This window comes from Procambarus clarkii, chromosome 17 (genome assembly GCF_040958095.1).
Source record: "Procambarus clarkii isolate CNS0578487 chromosome 17, FALCON_Pclarkii_2.0, whole genome shotgun sequence".
Lineage (NCBI taxonomy): Eukaryota > Metazoa > Arthropoda > Malacostraca > Decapoda > Cambaridae > Procambarus > Procambarus clarkii.
The window spans coordinates 50,435,164-50,453,061 of NC_091166.1; positions in this window are offsets into that span (position 1 = coordinate 50,435,164).

Sequence of the window (17,898 nt, forward strand, 5' to 3'; positions counted from 1 at the left end):
CTTGAGCCTCTGCATCACTCTTTTAAGCCTATGCATCCTTTCGTGATCCTCTGCATCACTCTCTTGAGCCTCTGCATCATTCTCTTGAGCCTCTGCATTACTCTCTTGAGCCTCTCCATCACTCTTTTAAGCCTCTGCATCTCTCTTTTTAGCCTCGGCATCACTCTCTTTAGCTTCTGCATCACTCTCTGGAGCCTCAGCATCCCTCACCTGAGCATCTGCAGCACTCTCGTGAGCCTCTGCATCATTCTCTTGAGCCTCTGCATCCCTCTCTTAGGCCTCTGCATCACTCTCTTGAGACTCTGCATCCCTCTCTTTATCCTTTGCATCACTCTCTTAAGCCTCTGCATCCCTCTCTTGAGGCTCTGCATCACTCTCAAGAGCCTCTGCATCCATATCTTGAGCCTCTGGATCCCTCTCTTGAGCCCCTGCATCCCTCACTTAAGCCTCTGCATCACTCTCTTGAGCCTCTGCATCACTCTCTTGAGCCTCTGCATCCCCTCTCATAAGCCTCTGCATCACTCACTTTAGCCTCTGCATCACTCTCTTGAGCCTCTGCATCACTTTCTTAAGCCTCTGCATCACTCTCTTGAGCCTCTGCATCCCACTCTTGAGCCTTTGCATCATTCTCTTAAGCCTCTGCATCCCTCTCATGATCCTCTGCATCACTCTCAAGAGCCTCTGCATCACTCTCTTCAGCCTCTGCATCCCTCTCTTAAGCCTCTGCATCATTCTCCTAAGCATCTGCATCACTCTCTTCAGCCTCTGCATCACTCTCTTGAGCATCCCCTTTTCCTTTATGTGATTTAAACAAAATATCATCGAATTAGGCAATATCTTGCCGTTTTTCCACGTTTTTGTGAATTTTCAGTTTATTGGTATTAATTCATTATATATACGATAAAAATGCTGCAAACATAATTGATTAGATAATAACCTTAAATACTTCATTTTCAATCAACTATTTGTTTCTCGTTAAAATACTGAGTAAGATATTGAAAAGGGAAGAAGTTCTGTTTTTGTTGCATATATCGACGTTTCAGCAGGATTAGAGCGGTTTTACGTGTACATCTTCCATCGGTAATATAAACGGAAAATCAAGAACATTTTAGTTAATTCTAATGAAAACACATTGTTTTTTTATCATTTGTATTGGAAACAACATTGTCATATGTCTTTTCTTGGATCTAAATAATACGAAACCTCGCTCAATGATTTGAAGGTAAAATCCTCAAATATGGTAAAATAGTGACTTTTTCACGTTAATCATGTAGTTTGATATTACGCAAATATATCTGCATCCCTTTCTTGAGCCTCTGCCTCGCTCTCTTTAACTCTTGCATCCCTTTCATGAGCCTCTGCATCCCTCTCTTGAGCCTTTGCATCACTCTCTTAAGCCTCTGCATCCCTCTCTTGAGCTCTGCATCACTCTCGCAAGCCTCTGCATCACTCTCGTGAGCCTCTGCATAACTCTCTTGAGTCTCTGAATCACTCTCTTGAGCCTCTGCATCCCTCTCGTGAGTCTCTGCATCACTCTCCTTAAGCCTCTGCATCACTCAATTAAGCCTCTGCATCACTCTCTTCAGCCTCTGCATCCCTCTCTTCAGCCTCTGCATCATTCTCCTAAGCCTCTGCATCACTCTCTTAAGCCTCTGCATCACTCTCTTGAGCTTCAGCATTACTCTCTAGCGTCTACATTCCTCTCTTGAGCCTCTGCATCACTCTCGTAAGCCTCTGAATCACTCTCTTAAAACTCTGCATAACTCTTTTGAGTCTCTGCATCACTCTCTTGAGCCTCTGCATCCCACTCTTTAGCTTCTGCAACACTCTCTTCAGACTCTGCATCACTCTCTTAAGCCTCTGCATCCCTCTCTAGAGCCTCTGAATCCCTCTCTTGAGCCTCTGCATCACTCTCACGAACCTGTGCATCACTCTCTTCATCCTCTGCATCCCTCTCTTAAGCATCTGCATCACTCGCTTGAGCCTCTGCATCACTCCCTTGAGCCTCTGCATCCCTCTCTTCAGCCTCTGCATCACTCTCTTAAGCCTCTTCATCACTCTTTTTAGCCTCTGCATCACTCTCATGATCCTCTGCATCACTTTCTTGAGCCTCTGCATCACCCTCTTGAGCCTCTACATCACTCTCTACAGCTTCTGCATCACTCTCGTGAGCCTCTGCATCACTCTTTTAAGCTTCTGCATCTCACTCTTAAACCTCTGCATCACTCTCTTGAGCCTCTGCATCATTCTCTTGAGCCTCTGCATCCCTCTCTTAAGCGTCTACATCATTCTCTTGAGCCTCTGCATTACTCCCTTGAGCCTCTGCATCAGTCTCTTAAGCCTCTGCATCTCTCTCTTGAGCCTCTGCTGCACTCGCTTGAGCCTCTGCATCATTCTCTTGAGCCTCTTCATCCCTCTCTTAAGCCTCTGCATCACTCTCTTGAGCCTCTGCATCACTCTCTTGAGTCTCTGCATTCCTCTCTTAAGCCTCTGCATCCTCTTGAGTCTCTTCAAGAGCATGCATCCTCTCAAGAGCTGCATCCTCTTAAGCCTCTTGAGTCTCTTCATCCCTCTCTTAAGCCTCTGCATCCCCTGTCTAGATCCTCTGCATCACTCCTTTGAGTCTCTTCATCCCTCTCTTAAGCCTCTGCATCATTCTCTTCAGCCCCTGCATCACTTTCTTAAGCCTCTGCATCATTCTCTTCAGCCTCTGCATCACTCTTTTAAGTCTCTGCATCATTCTCCTCAGCATCTGCATCCCTCTCTTAAGCCTCTGCATCACACTCTTCAGCCTCTGCATCCCTCTCTTAAGCCTCTGCATCACTCTCTTGACCCTCTGCATCCTTCTCGTAAGCCTCTGTATAATTCCTTGAGCTCTGCATCATTCTCTAGAGCCTCTGCGTCCCTCTCTTAGCCTCTGCATCACTCTCTTGTGCCTCTGCATCCCTCTCTGGACCTCTGCATCATCTCTTGATCCTCTGCAGCACTCCCTTGAGCCTCTGCATCATTCTCTTGAGCGTCTGCATCCCTCTCTTAAGCCTCTGCATCACTCTCCTGAGCCTCTGCATCCCTCTCTTAAGCCTCTGCATCACTCTCTTGAGCCTCTTCATCCCTCTCTTGAACTCCTGCATCCCTCTCATGAGCCTCTCCATCCCTCTATAGAGCATTTACATCATTCTCTTAAGCCTCTGCATCCCTCTCTTGAGCTTCTGCATCACTCTCAAGTGTCTCCGCATCCCTCTCTTGAGCCTCTGCATCCCTCTCTTGAGCCCCTGCATCCCTCACTTGAGCCTCAACATCCCTCTCATGAGCCTCTCCATCCCTCTATTGAGCCTTTGCATCCCTCTCTTAAGCCTCTGCATTATTTTCTTCAGCCTCTGCATCACTCTCTTAAGCCTCTGCATCATTCTCTTCAGCCTCTGCATGACCCTCTTGAGCCCCTGCATCACTCTCCTGAGCCTCTGCATCACACTTTTAAGCCTCTGCATCATTCTCCTCAGTCTCTGCATCCTTCTCGTAAGCCTCTGCATCACTCTCTTTAGCCTATGCATCACTCTCTTCAGCCTCTGCATCCCTCTTTTAAGCCTCTGCATCATTCTCTTCAGCTTCTGCATTCCTCTCTTAAGCCTCTGCATCACTCTCTTGACCCTCTGCATCCCTCTCTTAAGCCTCTGCATCATTCTCTTGAGCACCTGCATCATTCTCTAGAGCCTCTGCATCCCTCTCTTAAGCCTCTACATCATTCTCTTGTGCCTCTGCATCACTCTCTTGAGCTTCTGCATCCCTCTCTGGAGCCTCAGCATCCCTCTCTTGAGCCTCTGCAGCACTTTCTTGAGCCTCTGTATCATTCTCTTGAGCCTCTGCATCCCTCTCTTAAGCCTCTACATCATTCTCTTGAGCCTCTGCATTACTCTCTTGAGCTTCTGCATCACTCTCTTAAGCCTCTGCATCTCTATCTTGAGCCTCTGCATCACTCTCTTGAGCCTCTGCATCCTTCTCTGGAGCCTCAGCATCCCTCTCTTGAGCCTCTGCATCCCTCTCTTAAGCCTCAGCATCACTCTCTTGAGGCTTTGCATCACTTTCTTGAGCCTCTGCATCCCTCTCTTAAGCCTCTGCAACACTCTCTTCAGCCTCTGCATCACTCTCTTAAGCCTCTGCATCACTCTCTTGAGCATCTGCATCACTCTCTAGAGCCTCTGCATCACTCGAGCCTCTGCAACACTCTCTTCAGTCTCTGTATCACTCTCTTAAGCCTCTGAATAACTCTTTCGAGCCTCTGCATCACTCTCTCGAGCCTCTGCATCACTCTCGTGATCATCTGCATCACTCTCTTCAGCTTCTGCATCACTCTCTTAATCCTCTGCATCCCTTTTTTGAGCCTCAACATCACTCTCTTAAGCCTCTGCATCCCTCTCTTGAGCCTCTGTGTCACTCTCAAGAGCCTCTGCATCCCTCTCTTTTGCCTCTGCATCCCTCTCTTTTGCCTCTGCATCCCTCACTTGAAACTCTGCATCCCTCTCCTGAGCCCCTGCATCCCTCTCTTGAGCTTCTGCATCCCTCTCTTGGGCCTCTGCATCACTCTCTTGAGCCTCTGCATCACTCTTGAGCCTCTGCATCACTCTTTTAAGCTTATGCATCCCTTTCGTGATCCTCTGCATCACTCTCTTGAGCCTCTGCATCATTCTCTTGAGCCTCTGCATCCCTCTCCTAAGACTCTACATCATTCTCTTGAGCCTCTGCATTACTCTCTTGAGCCTCTCCATCACTCTTTTAAGCCTCTGCATCTCTCTCTTTAGCCTCGGCATCACTCTCTTTAGCTTCTGCATCACTCTCTGGAGCCTCAGCATCCCTCACCTGAGCATCTGCAGCACTCTCGTGAGCCTCTGCATCCCTCTCTTAGGCCTCTGCATCACTCTCTTGAGACTCTGCATCCCTCTCTTTAGCCTTTGCATCACTCTCTTAAGCCTCTGCATCCCTCTCTTGAGGCTCTGCATCACTCTCAAGAGCCTCTGCATCCATATCTTGAGCCTCTGGATCCCTCTCTTGAGCCCCTGCATCCCTCTCTTGAGCCTTTGCATCCCTCTCTTGAGCCTCTGCATCCCTCACTTAAGCCTCTGCATCACTCTCTTGAGCCTCTGCATCACTCTCTTGAGCCTCTACATCACATTCTTAAGCCTCTGCATCACTCTCTTGAGCCTCTGCATCCCACTCTTGAGCCTTTGCATCATTCTCTTTAGCCTCTGCATCACTCTCATGATCCTCTGCATCACTCTCAAGAGCCTCTGCATCACTCTCTTCAGCCTCTGCATCCCTCTCTTGAGCCTCTGCATCATTCTCCTAAGCATCTGCATCACTCTCTTCAGCCTCTGCATCACTCTCTTGAGCATCCCCTTTTCCTTTATGTGATTTAAACAAAATATCATCGAATTAGGCAATATCTTGCCGTTTTTCCACGTTTTTGTGAATTTTCAGTTTATTGGTATTAATTCATTATATATACGATAAAAATGATGCAAACATAATTGATTAGATAATAACCTTAAATACTTCATTTTCAATCAACTATTTGTTTCTCGTTAAAATACTGAGTAAGATATTGAAAAGGGAAGAAGTTCTGTTTTTGTTGCATATATCGACGTTTCAGCAGGATTAGAGCGGTTTTACGTGTACATCTTCCATCGGTAATATAAACGGAAAATCAATAACATTTTAGTTAATTCTAATGAAAACACATTGTTTTTTTATCATTTGTATTGGAAACAACATTGTCATATGTCTTTTCTTGGATCTAAATAATACGAAACCTCGCTTAATGATTTGAAGGTAAAATCCTCAAATATGGTAAAATAGTGACTTTTTCACGTTAATCATGTAGTTTGATATTACGCAAATATATCTGCATCCCTTTCTTGAGCCTCTGCCTCGCTCTCTTGAACTCTTGCATCCCTTTCATGAGCCTCTGCAACACTCTCTTCAGCCTCTGCATCACTCTCTTAAGCCTCTGCATCACTCTCTTGAGCATCTGCATCACTCTCTAGAGCCTCTGCATCACTCGAGCCTCTGCAACACTCTCTTCAGTCTCTGTATCACTCTCTTAAGCCTCTGAATAACTCTTTCGAGCCTCTGCATCACTCTCTCGAGCCTCTGCATCACTCTCGTGATCATCTGCATCACTCTCTTCAGCTTCTGCATCACTCTCTTAATCCTCTGCATCCCTTTTTTGAGCCTCAATATCACTCTCTTAAGCCTCTGCATCCCTCTCTTGAGCCTCTGCGTCACTCTCAAGAGCCTCTGCATCCCTCTCTTTTGCCTCTGCATCCCTCTCTTTTGCCTCTGCATCCCTCACTTGAAACTCTGCATCCCTCTCCTGAGCCCCTGCATCCCTCTCTTGAGCTTCTGCATCCCTCTCTTGGTCCTCTGCATCACTCTCTTGAGCCTCTGCATCACTCTCTTGAGCCTCTGCATCACTCTTTTAAGCTTATGCATCCCTTTCGTGATCCTCTGCATCACTCTCTTGAGCCTCTGCATCATTCTCTTGAGCCTCTGCATCCCTCTCCTAAGACTCTACATCATTCTCTTGAGCCTCTGCATTACTCTCTTGAGCCTCTCCATCACTCTTTTAAGCCTCTGCATCTCTCTCTTTAGCCTCGGCATCACTCTCTTTAGCTTCTGCATCACTCTCTGGAGCCTCAGCATCCCTCACCTGAGCATCTGCAGCACTCTCGTTAGCCTCTGCATCCCTCTCTTAGGCCTCTGCATCACTCTCTTGAGACTCTGCATCCCTCTCTTTAGCCTTTGCATCACTCTCTTAAGCCTCTGCATCCCTCTCTTGAGGCTCTGCATCACTCTCAAGAGCCTCTGCATCCATATCTTGAGCCTCTGGATCCCTCTCTTGAGCCCCTGCATCCCTCTCTTGAGCCTTTGCATCCCTCTCTTGAGCCTCTGCATCCCTCACTTAAGCCTCTGCATCACTCTCTTGAGCCTCTGCATCACTCTCTTGAGCCTCTACATTACTTTCTTAAGCCTCTGCATCACTCTCTTGAGCCTCTGCATCCCACTCTTGAGCCTTTGCATCATTCTCTTTAGCCTCTGCATCCCTCTCATGATCCTCTGCATCACTCTCAAGAGCCTCTGCATCACTCTCTTCAGCCTCTGCATCATTCTCCTAAGCATCTGCATCACTCTCTTCAGCCTCTGCATCACTCTCTTGAGCATCCCCTTTTCCTTTTTGTGATTTAAACAAAATATCATCGAATTAGGCAATATCTTGCCGTTTTTCCACGTTTTTGTGAATTTTCAGTTTATTGGTATTAATTCATTATATATACGATAAAAATGATGCAAACATAATTGATTAGATAATAACCTTAAATACTTCATTTTCAATCAACTATTTGTTTCTCGTTAAAATACTGAGTAAGATATTGAAAAGGGAAGAAGTTCTGTTTTTGTTGCATATATCGACGTTTCAGCAGGATTAGAGCGGTTTTACGTGTACATCTTCCATCGGTAATATAAACGGAAAATCAAGAACATTTTAGTTAATTCTAATGAAAACACATTGTTTTTTTATCATTTGTATTGGAAACAACATTGTCATATGTCTTTTCTTGGATCTAAATAATACGAAACCTCGCTCAATGATTTGAAGGTAAAATCCTCATATATGGTAAAATAGTGACTTTTTCACGTTAATCATGTAGTTTGATATTACGCAAATATATCTGCATCCCTTTCTTGAGCCTCTGCCTCGCTCTCTTGAACTCTTTCATCCCTTTCATGAGCCTCTGCATCCCTCTCTTGAGCCTTTGCATCACTCTCTTAAGCCTCTGCATCCCTCTCTTGAGCCTCTGCATCACTCTCGCAAGCCTCTGCATCACTCTCGTGAGCCTCTGCATAACTCTCTTGAGTCTCTGAATCACTCTCTTGAGCCTCTGCATCCCTCTCATGAGTCTCTGCATCACTCTCCTTAAGCCTCTGCATCACTCAATTAAGCCTCTGCATCACTCTCTTCAGCCTCTGCATCCCTCTCTTGAGCCTCTGCATCATTCTCCTAAGCCTCTGCATCACTCTCTTAAGCCTCTGCATCACTCTCTTGAGCTTCAGCATCACTCTCTAGCGTCTACGTTCCTCTCTTGAGCCTCTGCATCACTCTCGTAAGCCTCTGAATCACTCTCTTAAAACTCTGCATAACTCTTTTGAGTCTCTGCATCACTCTCTTGAGCCTCTGCATCCCACTCTTTAGCTTCTGCAACACTCTCTTCAGACTCTGCATCACTCTCTTAAGCCTCTGCATCCCTCTCTAGAGCCTCTGAATCCCTCTCTTGAGCCTCTGCATCACTCTCACGAACCTGTGCATCACTCTCTTCATCCTCTGCATCCCTCTCTTAAGCATCTGCATCACTCTCTTGAGCCTCTGCATCACTCCCTTGAGCCTCTGCATCCCTCTCTTCAGCCCCTGCATCACTCTCTTAAGCCTCTTCATCACTCTTTTTAGCCTCTGCATCACTCTCATGATCCTCTGCATCACTTTCTTGAGCCTCTGCATCACACTCTTGAGCCTCTACATCACTCTCTACAGCTTCTGCATCACTCTCGTGAGCCTCTGCATCACTCTTTTAAGCTTCTGCATCTCACTCTTAAACCTCTGCATCACTCTCTTGAGCCTCTGCATCTCTCTCTCTTGAGCCTCTGCTGCACTCGCTTGAGCCTCTGCAACATTCTCTTGAGCCTCTTCATCCCTCTCTTAAGCCTCTGCATCACTCTCTTGAGCCTCTGCATCACTCTCTTGAGTCTCTGCATTCCTCTCTTAAGCCTCTGCATCCCCTGTCTTGAGCCTCTGCATCACTCTCTTGAGTCTCTTCATCCCTCTCTTAAGCCTCTGCATCCCCTGTCTAGAGCCTCTGCATCACTCCTTTGAGTCTCTTCATCCCTCTCTTAAGCGTCTGCATCATTCTCTTCAGCCCCTGCATCACTTTCTTAAGCCTCTGCATCATTCTCTTCAGCCTCTGCATCACTCTCTTGAGCCTCTGCATCACTCTCCTGAGCCTCTGCATCACTCTTTTAAGTCTCTGCATCATTCTCCTCAGCATCTGCATCCCTCTCTTAAGCCTCTGCATCACTCTCTTCAGCCTCTGCATCCCTCTCTTAAGCCTCTGCATCACTCTCTTGACCCTCTGCATCCTTCTCGTAAGCCTCTGTATAATTCCCTTGAGCTCCTGCATCATTCTCTAGAGCCTCTGTGTCCCTCTCTTAAGCCTCTGCATCATTCTCTTGTGCCTCTGTATCACTCTCTTGAACCTCTGCATCACTCTCTTAAGCCTCTGCATCTCTCTCTTCACCCTCTGCATCACTCTCTTGTGCCTCTGCATCCCTCTCTGGAGCCTCAGCATCCATCTCTTGATCCTCTGCAGCACTCTCTTGAGCCTCTGCATCATTCTCTTGAGCCTCTGCATCCCTCTCTTAAGCCTCTGCATCACTCTCCTGAGCCTCTGCATCCCTCTCTTAAGCCTCTGCATCACTCTCTTGAGCCTCTTCATCCCTCGCTTGAACTCCTGCATCCCTCTCATGAGCCTCTCCATCCCTCTATAGAGCATTTACATCACTCTCTTAAGCCTCTGCATCCCTCTCTTGAGCCTCTGCATCACTCTCAAGAGTCTCCGCATCCCTCTCTTGAGCCTCTGCATCCCTCTCTTGAGCCCCTGCATCCCTCACTTGAGCCTCAACATCCCTCTCATGAGCCTCTCCATCCCTCTATTGAGCCTTTGCATCCCTCTCTTAAGCCTCTGCATTATTTTCTTCATCCTCTGCATCACTCTCTTAAGCCTCTGCATCATTCTCTTCAGCCTCTGCATGACCCTCTTGAGCCTCTGCATCACTCTCCTGAGCCTCTGCATCACACTTTTAAGCCTCTGCATCATTCTCCTCAGTCTCTGCATCCTTCTCGTAAGCCTCTGCATCACTCTCTTTAGCCTATGCATCACTCTCTTCAGCCTCTGCATCCCTCTTTTAAGCCTCTGCATCATTCTCTTCAGCTTCTGCATTCCTCTCTTAAGCCTCTGCATCACTCTCTTGACCACCTGCATCATTCTCTAGATCCTCTGCATCACTCTCTTAAGCCTCTACATCATTCTCTTGTGCCTCTGCATCACTCTCTTGAACCTCTGCATCACTCTCTTAAGCCTCTGCATTTCTCTCTTCAGCCTCTGCATCACTCTCTTGAGCTTCTGCATCCCTCTCTGGAGCCTCAGCATCCCTCTCTTGAGCCTCTGCAGCACTTTCTTGAGCCTCTGTATCATTCTCTTGAGCCTCTGCATCCCTCTCTTAAGCCTCTACATCATTCTCTTGAGCCTCTGCATTACTCTCTTGAGCTTCTGCATCACTCTCTAAAGCCTCTGCATCTCTATCTTGAGCCTCTGCATCACTCTCTTGAGCCTCTGCATCCCTCTCTGGAGCCTCAGCATCCCTCTCTTGAGCCTCTGCATCCCTCTCTTAAGCCTCAGCATCACTCTCTTGAGGCTTTGCATCACTTTCTTGGGCCTCTGCATCCCTCTCTTAAGCCTCTGCAACACGCTCTTCAGCATCTGCATCACTCTCTTAAGCCTCTGCATCACTCTCTTGAGCATCTGCATCACTCTCTAGAGCCTCTGCATCACTCGAGCCTCTGCAACACTCTCTTCAGTCTCTGCATCACTCTCTTAAGCCTCTGAATAACTCTTTCGAGCCTCTGCATCACTCTCTCGAGCCTCTGCATCACTCTCGTAATCATCTGCATCACTCTCTTCAGCTTCTGCATCACTCTCTTAATCCTCTGCATCCCTTTTTTGAGCATCAACATCACTCTCTTAAGCCTCTGCATATCTCTTGAGCCTCTGCGTCACTCTCAAGAGCCTCTGCATCCCTCTCTTTTGCCTCTGCATCCCTCTCTTTTGCCTCTGCATCCCTCACTTGAAACTCTGCATCCCTCTCCTGAGCCCCTGCATCCCTCTCTTGAGCTTCTGCATCCCTCTCTTGGGCCTCTGCATCCCTCTCTTAAGCCTCTGCATCACTATCTTAAGCCTCTGCACCTCTCTCGTAAGCCTCTGAATCACTCTCTTGAGCCTCTGCATCCCTCTCTTGAACTCCTGCATCCCTCTCATGAGCCACTGCATCCCTCGCTTGAGCCTTTGTATCACTCTCTTAAGCCTCTGCATCCCTCTGTTGAGCCTCTGCATCACTCGCAAGAGCCTCTGCATCTCTCTCTTGTGCCTCTGCATCCCTCACTTGAGCCTCTGCATCCCTCTCCTGAGCCTCTGCATCCCTCTCTTGAGCCTCTGCATCCTTCTCTTGAGCCTCTACCTCCCTCTCTTAAGCCTCTGCATCACTCCCTTGAGCCTCTGCATCACTCGCTTGAGCCTCTGCATCACTCTCTTGAGTCTCTGAGTCCCTCTCTTGAGCCTCTGCATCCCTCTCTTGAGCCTCTGCCTCCCTCTCTTAAGCCTCTGCATCCCCTTTCTTGAGCCTCTGCATCACTCTCTTGAGTCTCTTTATCCCTCTCTTAAGCCTCTGCATCATTCTCTTCAGCCTCTGCATCACTCTCTTATGCCTCTGCATCATTCTCTTCAGCCTCTGCATCACTCTCTTGAGCCTCTGCATCACTCTCCTGAGCCTCTGCATCACTCTTTTAAGCCTCTGCATCATTCTCTTCAGCCTCTGCATCCCTCTCTTAAGCCTCTGCATCATTCTCTTCAGCCTCTGCATCCCTCTCTTAAGCCTCTGCATCGTTCTCTTCAGCCTCTGCATTCCTCTCTTAAGCCTCTGGATCACTCTCTTGACCCTCTGCATCCCTCTCTTAAGCCTCTGCATCATTCTCTTGAGCCCCTGCATCATTCACTACAGCCTCTGCATCCCTCTTATAAGCCTCTACATCATTCTCTTGTGCCTCTGCATCACTCTCTTGAACATCTGCATCACTCTCTTAAGCCTCTGGATCACTCTCTTGACCCTCTGCATCCCTTTCTGGAGCCTCAGCATCCCTCTCTTCAGCCTCTGCATCACTCTCTTGAGGCTCTGCATCACCCTCTTTTGCCTCGAATTTAGCAATATTTTGACGTTTATCATCCCCTTTTCCTCTATGTGATTTAAACAAAATATCAACGAATTAGGCAATATTTTGCCGTTTTTCCACGTTTTTGTGAATTTTCAGTTTATTGGTATTAATTCATTATATATACGATAAAAATGATGCAAACATAAAATTGATTAGATAATAACCTTAAATACTTCATTTTCAATCAACTATTTGTTTCTCGTTAAAATACTGAGTAAGATATTAAAAAGGGAAGAAGCTCTGTTTTTATTGCATATATCGACTTTTCAGCCGGAATCTCTTGAGCCTCTGCATCCCTCTCTTGAGCCTTTGCATCACTCTCTCAAGCTTCTGCATCCCTCTCATGATCCTCTGCATCACTCTCAAGAGCCTTTGCATCCCTCTCTTGTGCCTCTGAATCCCTCACTCTAGCCTCTGCATCCCTCTCTTGAGCCTCTGAATCACTCTCTTGAGCCTCTGCATCACTCTCATGAGCCCCAGCATCCCTCTCTGATCCTCTGCATCACTCTCTTGAGCCTCTGCATCATTCTCTTGAACCTCTGCATCCCTCTCTTAAGGATCTACATCATTCTCTTGAGCCTCTGCATTACTCTCTTGAGCCTATGCATCACTCTCTTAAGCCTCTGCATCTCACTCTTCAGCCACGACATCACTCTCTTTACCTTCTTCATCACCTTTGGAGCCTCAGCATCCCTCTCTTGAGCATCTGCAGCACTCTCGTGAGCCTCTGCATCATTCTCTTGAGCCTCTGCATCCCTCTCTTATGCCTCTGCATCACTCTCTTGAGACTCTGCATCCCTCTCTTTAGCCTTTGCATCACTCTCTTATGCCTGTGCATCCCTCTCTTGAGGCTCTGCATCACTCTCAAGAGCCGCTGCATCCCTCTCTTGAGCCTCTTCATCCCTCTCTTGAGCCCCTGCATCCCTCTCTTGAGCCTCTGCATCCCTCTCTTCTCAGCCTCTGCATCCTTCACTTAAGCTTCTGCATCACTCTCTTCAGCCGCTGCATCACTCTCTTGAGCCTCTGCATCCCCTCTCATAAGCCTCTGCATCATTCTCGTAAGCCTCTGCATCACTCTCTTGAGCTTCTGTATCACTCTCTTGAGCCTCTACTTCCCTCACTTGAGCCTCTGCATCCCTCTCTTTAGCCTCTGCATCACTCTCGTAAGCCTCTGCATCACTCTCTTGAGCCTCTGCATAACACTCTTGAGCCTCTGCATCACTCTCTTGAGCTTATGCATCCCTCTCTTCAGCCCTCTGCAACACCCTCTTCAGCCTCTGCATCACTATCTTAAGCCTCTGAATCCCTCTCTTGAGCCTGTGAATCCCTCTCTTGATGCTCGGCATCCCTCTCTTGAGCCTCTGCATCCCTCTCATGATCCTCTGCATCACTCTCAAGAGCCTCTGCATCCCTCTCTTGTGCCTCTGCATCCCTCACTTTAGCCTCTGCATCCCTCTCTTGAGCCTCTGAATCACTCTCTTGAGCCTTTGCATCACTCCCATGAGCCCCAGCATCCCTCTCTTGAGCCTCTGCATCACTTTCTTGAGCCTCTGCATCACCCTTTTAAGCCTCTGAATGACTGTTTTGAGCCTTTGCATCACTTTCTTAAAACTCTGCATCCCTCTCTTAAGCCTCTACATCACTCTCTTGAGCCTCTGCATCACTCTCTTGAGCCTCTGCATCACTCTCGAAAGCCTCTGCATCACTCTCGTAAGCCTCTGCATCATTCTCTTGACCCTCTGCATCACCTCTCTTCGGCCTCTGCATCCCTCTCTTGAGCCTCTGCATCATTCTCTTAGGCCTCTGCATCACTCTTTTGAGCTTCTGCATCACACTCTTGAGCCTCTGCATCCCTCTCCTGAGCCTCTGCATCACTCTCTGAGCCTCGGCATCCCTCTCAAAGTCTCTGCATCACTCTCTTGAGCCTCTGCATCACTCTCTTCAGCCTCTGCATCATTCTCTTGAGCCTCTGCATCCCCTCTCATAAGCCTCTGCATCACTCTCTTAAGATTCTGCATCACTCTCTTGACCTTCTGCATCACTCTCTTGAGCCTCTACGTCCTCACTTGAGGCTCTGCTTCACTCTCGTCAGCCTCTGCATCACTCTCTAGAGCCTATGCATAACTCTCTTGAGTCTCTGCATCCCTCTCTTGAGCTTCTGCATCCCTCTCTTGAGCCTCTGCAACACTCTCTTCAGCCTCTGCCATCACTCCCTTAATCCTCTGATTCCCTTTCTTGAGCCTCTGCATCACTCTTTCGAGCCTATGCATCATTCTCTTCATCCTCTGCATCCCTCTCTTGAGCATCTGCATCACTCTCTTGAGCCTCTTCATCACCCTCTTAAGCCTCTGCATCCCTATTTTGAGCCTCTGCATCCTATTTTGAGCCTCTGCATCACTTTCATAAGCCTCAGCATCCCTTTCTTGAGCCTCTGCATCCCTCTCTTGAACTCCAACATCTTCTCATGAGCCTCTGCATCCCTCTCTTCAGCCTTTTGCATCACTCTCTTAAGCCTCTGCATCCCTCTCTTTAGCCTCTGCATCACTCTCGTAAGCCTCTGCATCACTCTCTTGAGCCTCTGCATCCCTCTCCTGAGCCTCTGCATCACTCCTCTGAGCCTCGGCATCCCTCTCAAAATCTCTGCATCACTCGCTTGAGCCTCTGCATCACTCTCTTAAGCCTCTGCATCCCTCTCTTGAGCCTCTGCATCACTCTCTTGAGCCTCTGCATCACTCTCTTGAGCCTCTGCATCACTCTCTTGAGCCTCTGCAGCCCTATCTTAAGCCTCTGCATCACTCTCTTGACCCTCTGCATGACTCTCTTGAGCCTCTGCCTCACTCTCTTAAGCACCTGCATCACTCTCTTGAGCCTCTGCATCACTCTCTTGATCCTCTGCATCACTCTCTTGAGCCTCTGCATCACTCTCTTACTCCTCTGCATCACTCTCTTTGAGCCTCTGCATCATTCTCTTGTGCCTCTGCATCACTCTTTTTAAGCCTCTGCATCCCTCTCTTGATCCTCTGCATCACTCTCTTGAGCCCTTGCATCATTCTCTTGAGCCTCTGCATCCCTCTCTTAAGATCTACATCACTCTCTTGAGCCTCTGCATTACTCTCCTGAGGCCTATGCATCGCTCTCTTAAGCCTCTGCATCTCTCTCTTCAGCCTCGGCATCACTCTCTTTAGCTTCTGCATCCCTCTTTGAAGTCTCAGCATCCCTCTCTTGAGCATCTGCAGCAGTCTCGTGAGCCTCTGCATCATTCTCCTTGAGCCTCTGCATCCCTCTCTTAGGCCTCTGCATCACTCTCTTGAGCCTCTGCATCCCTCTCTTTAGCCTTTTGCATCACTCTCTTAAGCCTCTGCATCCCTCTCGTGAGCCCCTGCATCCCTCTCTTGAGCCTCTGCATCCCTCATTTTAAGCCTCTGCATCACTCTCTTCAGCCTCTGCATCACTCCTCTTCAGCCTCTGCATCCCCTCTCATAAGCCTCTGCATCACTCTCCTAAGCCTCTGCATCACTCTCTTGAGCTTCTGCATCACTCTCTTGAGCCTCTACGTCCCTCACTTGAGCCTCTGCTTCACTCTCGTCAGCCTCTGCATCACTCTCTTGAGCCTCTGCATAACTCTCTTGAGTCTCTGCATCCCTCTCTTGAGCTTCTGCATCCCTCTCTTGAGCCTCTGCAACACTCTCTTCAGCCTCTGCATCACTCCTTCAATCCTCTGATTCCTTTTTCTTGAGCCTCTGCATCACTCTTTCGAGCCTATGCATCATTCTCTTCATCCTCTGCATCCCTCTCTTGAGCATCTGCATCACTTTCTTGGGCCCCTGCATCCCTCTCATGAGCCTCTGCGTCACTCTCTTGAGCCTCTTCATCACCCTCTTAAGCCTCTGCATCCCTATTTTGAGCCTCTGCATCCCTATTTTGAGCCTCTGCATCACTTTCTTAATCCTCAAAATCCCTTTCTTGAGCCTCTGCATTCCTCTCTTGAACTCCTACATCTTCTCATGAGCCTCTGCATCCCAACTCTTCAGCCTTTGCATCACTCTCTTAAGCCTCTGCATCCCTCTCTTTAGCCTCTGCTTCACTCTCTTGAGCTTCTGCATCACTCTCTTGAGCCTCTACTTCCCTCACTTGAGCCTCTGCATCCTCTCTTTAGCCTCTGCATCACTCTCGTAAGCCTTTGCATCACTCTCTTGAGCCTCTGCATAACTCTCTTGAGCCTCTGCATCACTCTCTTGAGCCTATGCATCCCTTTCTTCAGCCTCTGCAACAAACTCTTCAGCCTCTGCATCACTATCTTAAGCCTCTGAATCCCTCTCTTGAGCCTGTGAATCCCTCTCCTGATGCTCTGCATCCCTCTCTTGAGCCTCTGCATCCCTCTCTTGAGCCTTTGCATCACTCTCTTAAGCCTCTGCATCCCTCTCATGATCCCTGCATCACTCTCAATAGCCTCTGCATCCCTCTCTTGTGCCTCTGCATCCTTCACTTTTAGCCTCTGCATCCCTCTCTTGAGCCTCTGAATCACTCTCTTGAGCCTTTGCATCACTCTCATGAGCCCCAGCATCCCTCTCTTGAGCCTCTGCATCACTCTCTTGAGCCTCTGCATCACTCTCGTAAGCCTCTGCATCACTCTCGTAAGCCTCTGCATCATTCTCTTGACCCTCTGCATCACTCTCTTCGGCCTCTGCATCCCTCTCTTGAGCCTCTGCATCATTCTCTTAGGCCTCTGCATCACTCTCTTGAGCTTCTGCATCACTCTCTTGAGCCTCTGCATCCCTCTCCTGAGCCTCTGCATCACTCTCTTGAGCCTCGGCATCCCTAGCAAAAGTCTCTGCATCACTCTCTTGAGCCTCTGCATCACTCTCTTCAGCCTCTGCACAACTCTCTTGTGCCTCTGCATCCCCCTCTCATAAGCCTCTGCATCACTCTCTTAAGCCTCTGCATCACTCTCTTGAGCTTCTGCATCACTCTCTTGAGCCTCTACGTCCTCACTTGAGGCTCTGCTTCACTCTCGTCAGCCTCTGCATCACTCTCTTGAGCCTCTGCATAACTCTCTTGAGTCTCTGCATCCCTCTCTTGAGCTTCTGCATCCCTCTCTTGAGCCTCTGCAACACTCTCTTCAGCCTCTGCATCACTTCATTAATCCTCTGATTCCCTTTCTTGAGCCTCTGCATCACTCGTTCGAGCCTATGCATCATTCTCCTCATCCTCTGCATCCCTCTCTTGAGCATCTGCATCACTTTCTTGGGCCCCTGCATCCCTCTCATGAGCCTCTGCGTCACTCTGTTGAGCCTCTTCATCACCCTCTTAAGCCTCTGCATCCCTATTTTGAGCCTCTGCATCCCTATTTTGAGCCTCTGCATCACTTTCTTAATCCTGAGCATCCCTTTCTTGAGCCTCTGCATTCCTCTCTTGAACTCCTACATCTTCTCATGAGCCTCTGCATCCCTCTCTTCAGCCTTTGCATCACTCTCTTAAGCCTCTGCATCCCTCTCTTTAGCCTCTGCTTCACTCTCGTAAGCCTCTGCATCACTCTCTTGAGCCTCTGCATAACTCTCCTTGAGCCTCTGCATCACTCTTTTGAGCCTATGCATCCCTCTCTTCAGCCTCTGCAACACCCTCTTCAGCCTCTGCATCACTATCTTAAGTCTCTGAATCCCTCTCTTGAGCCTGTGAATCCCTCTTCTGATGCTCTGCATCCCTCTCTTGAGCCTCTGCATCCCTCTCTTGAGCCTTTGCATCACTCTCTTAAGCCTCTGCATCCCTCTCATGATCCTCTGCATCACTCTCAATAGCCTCTGCATCCCTCT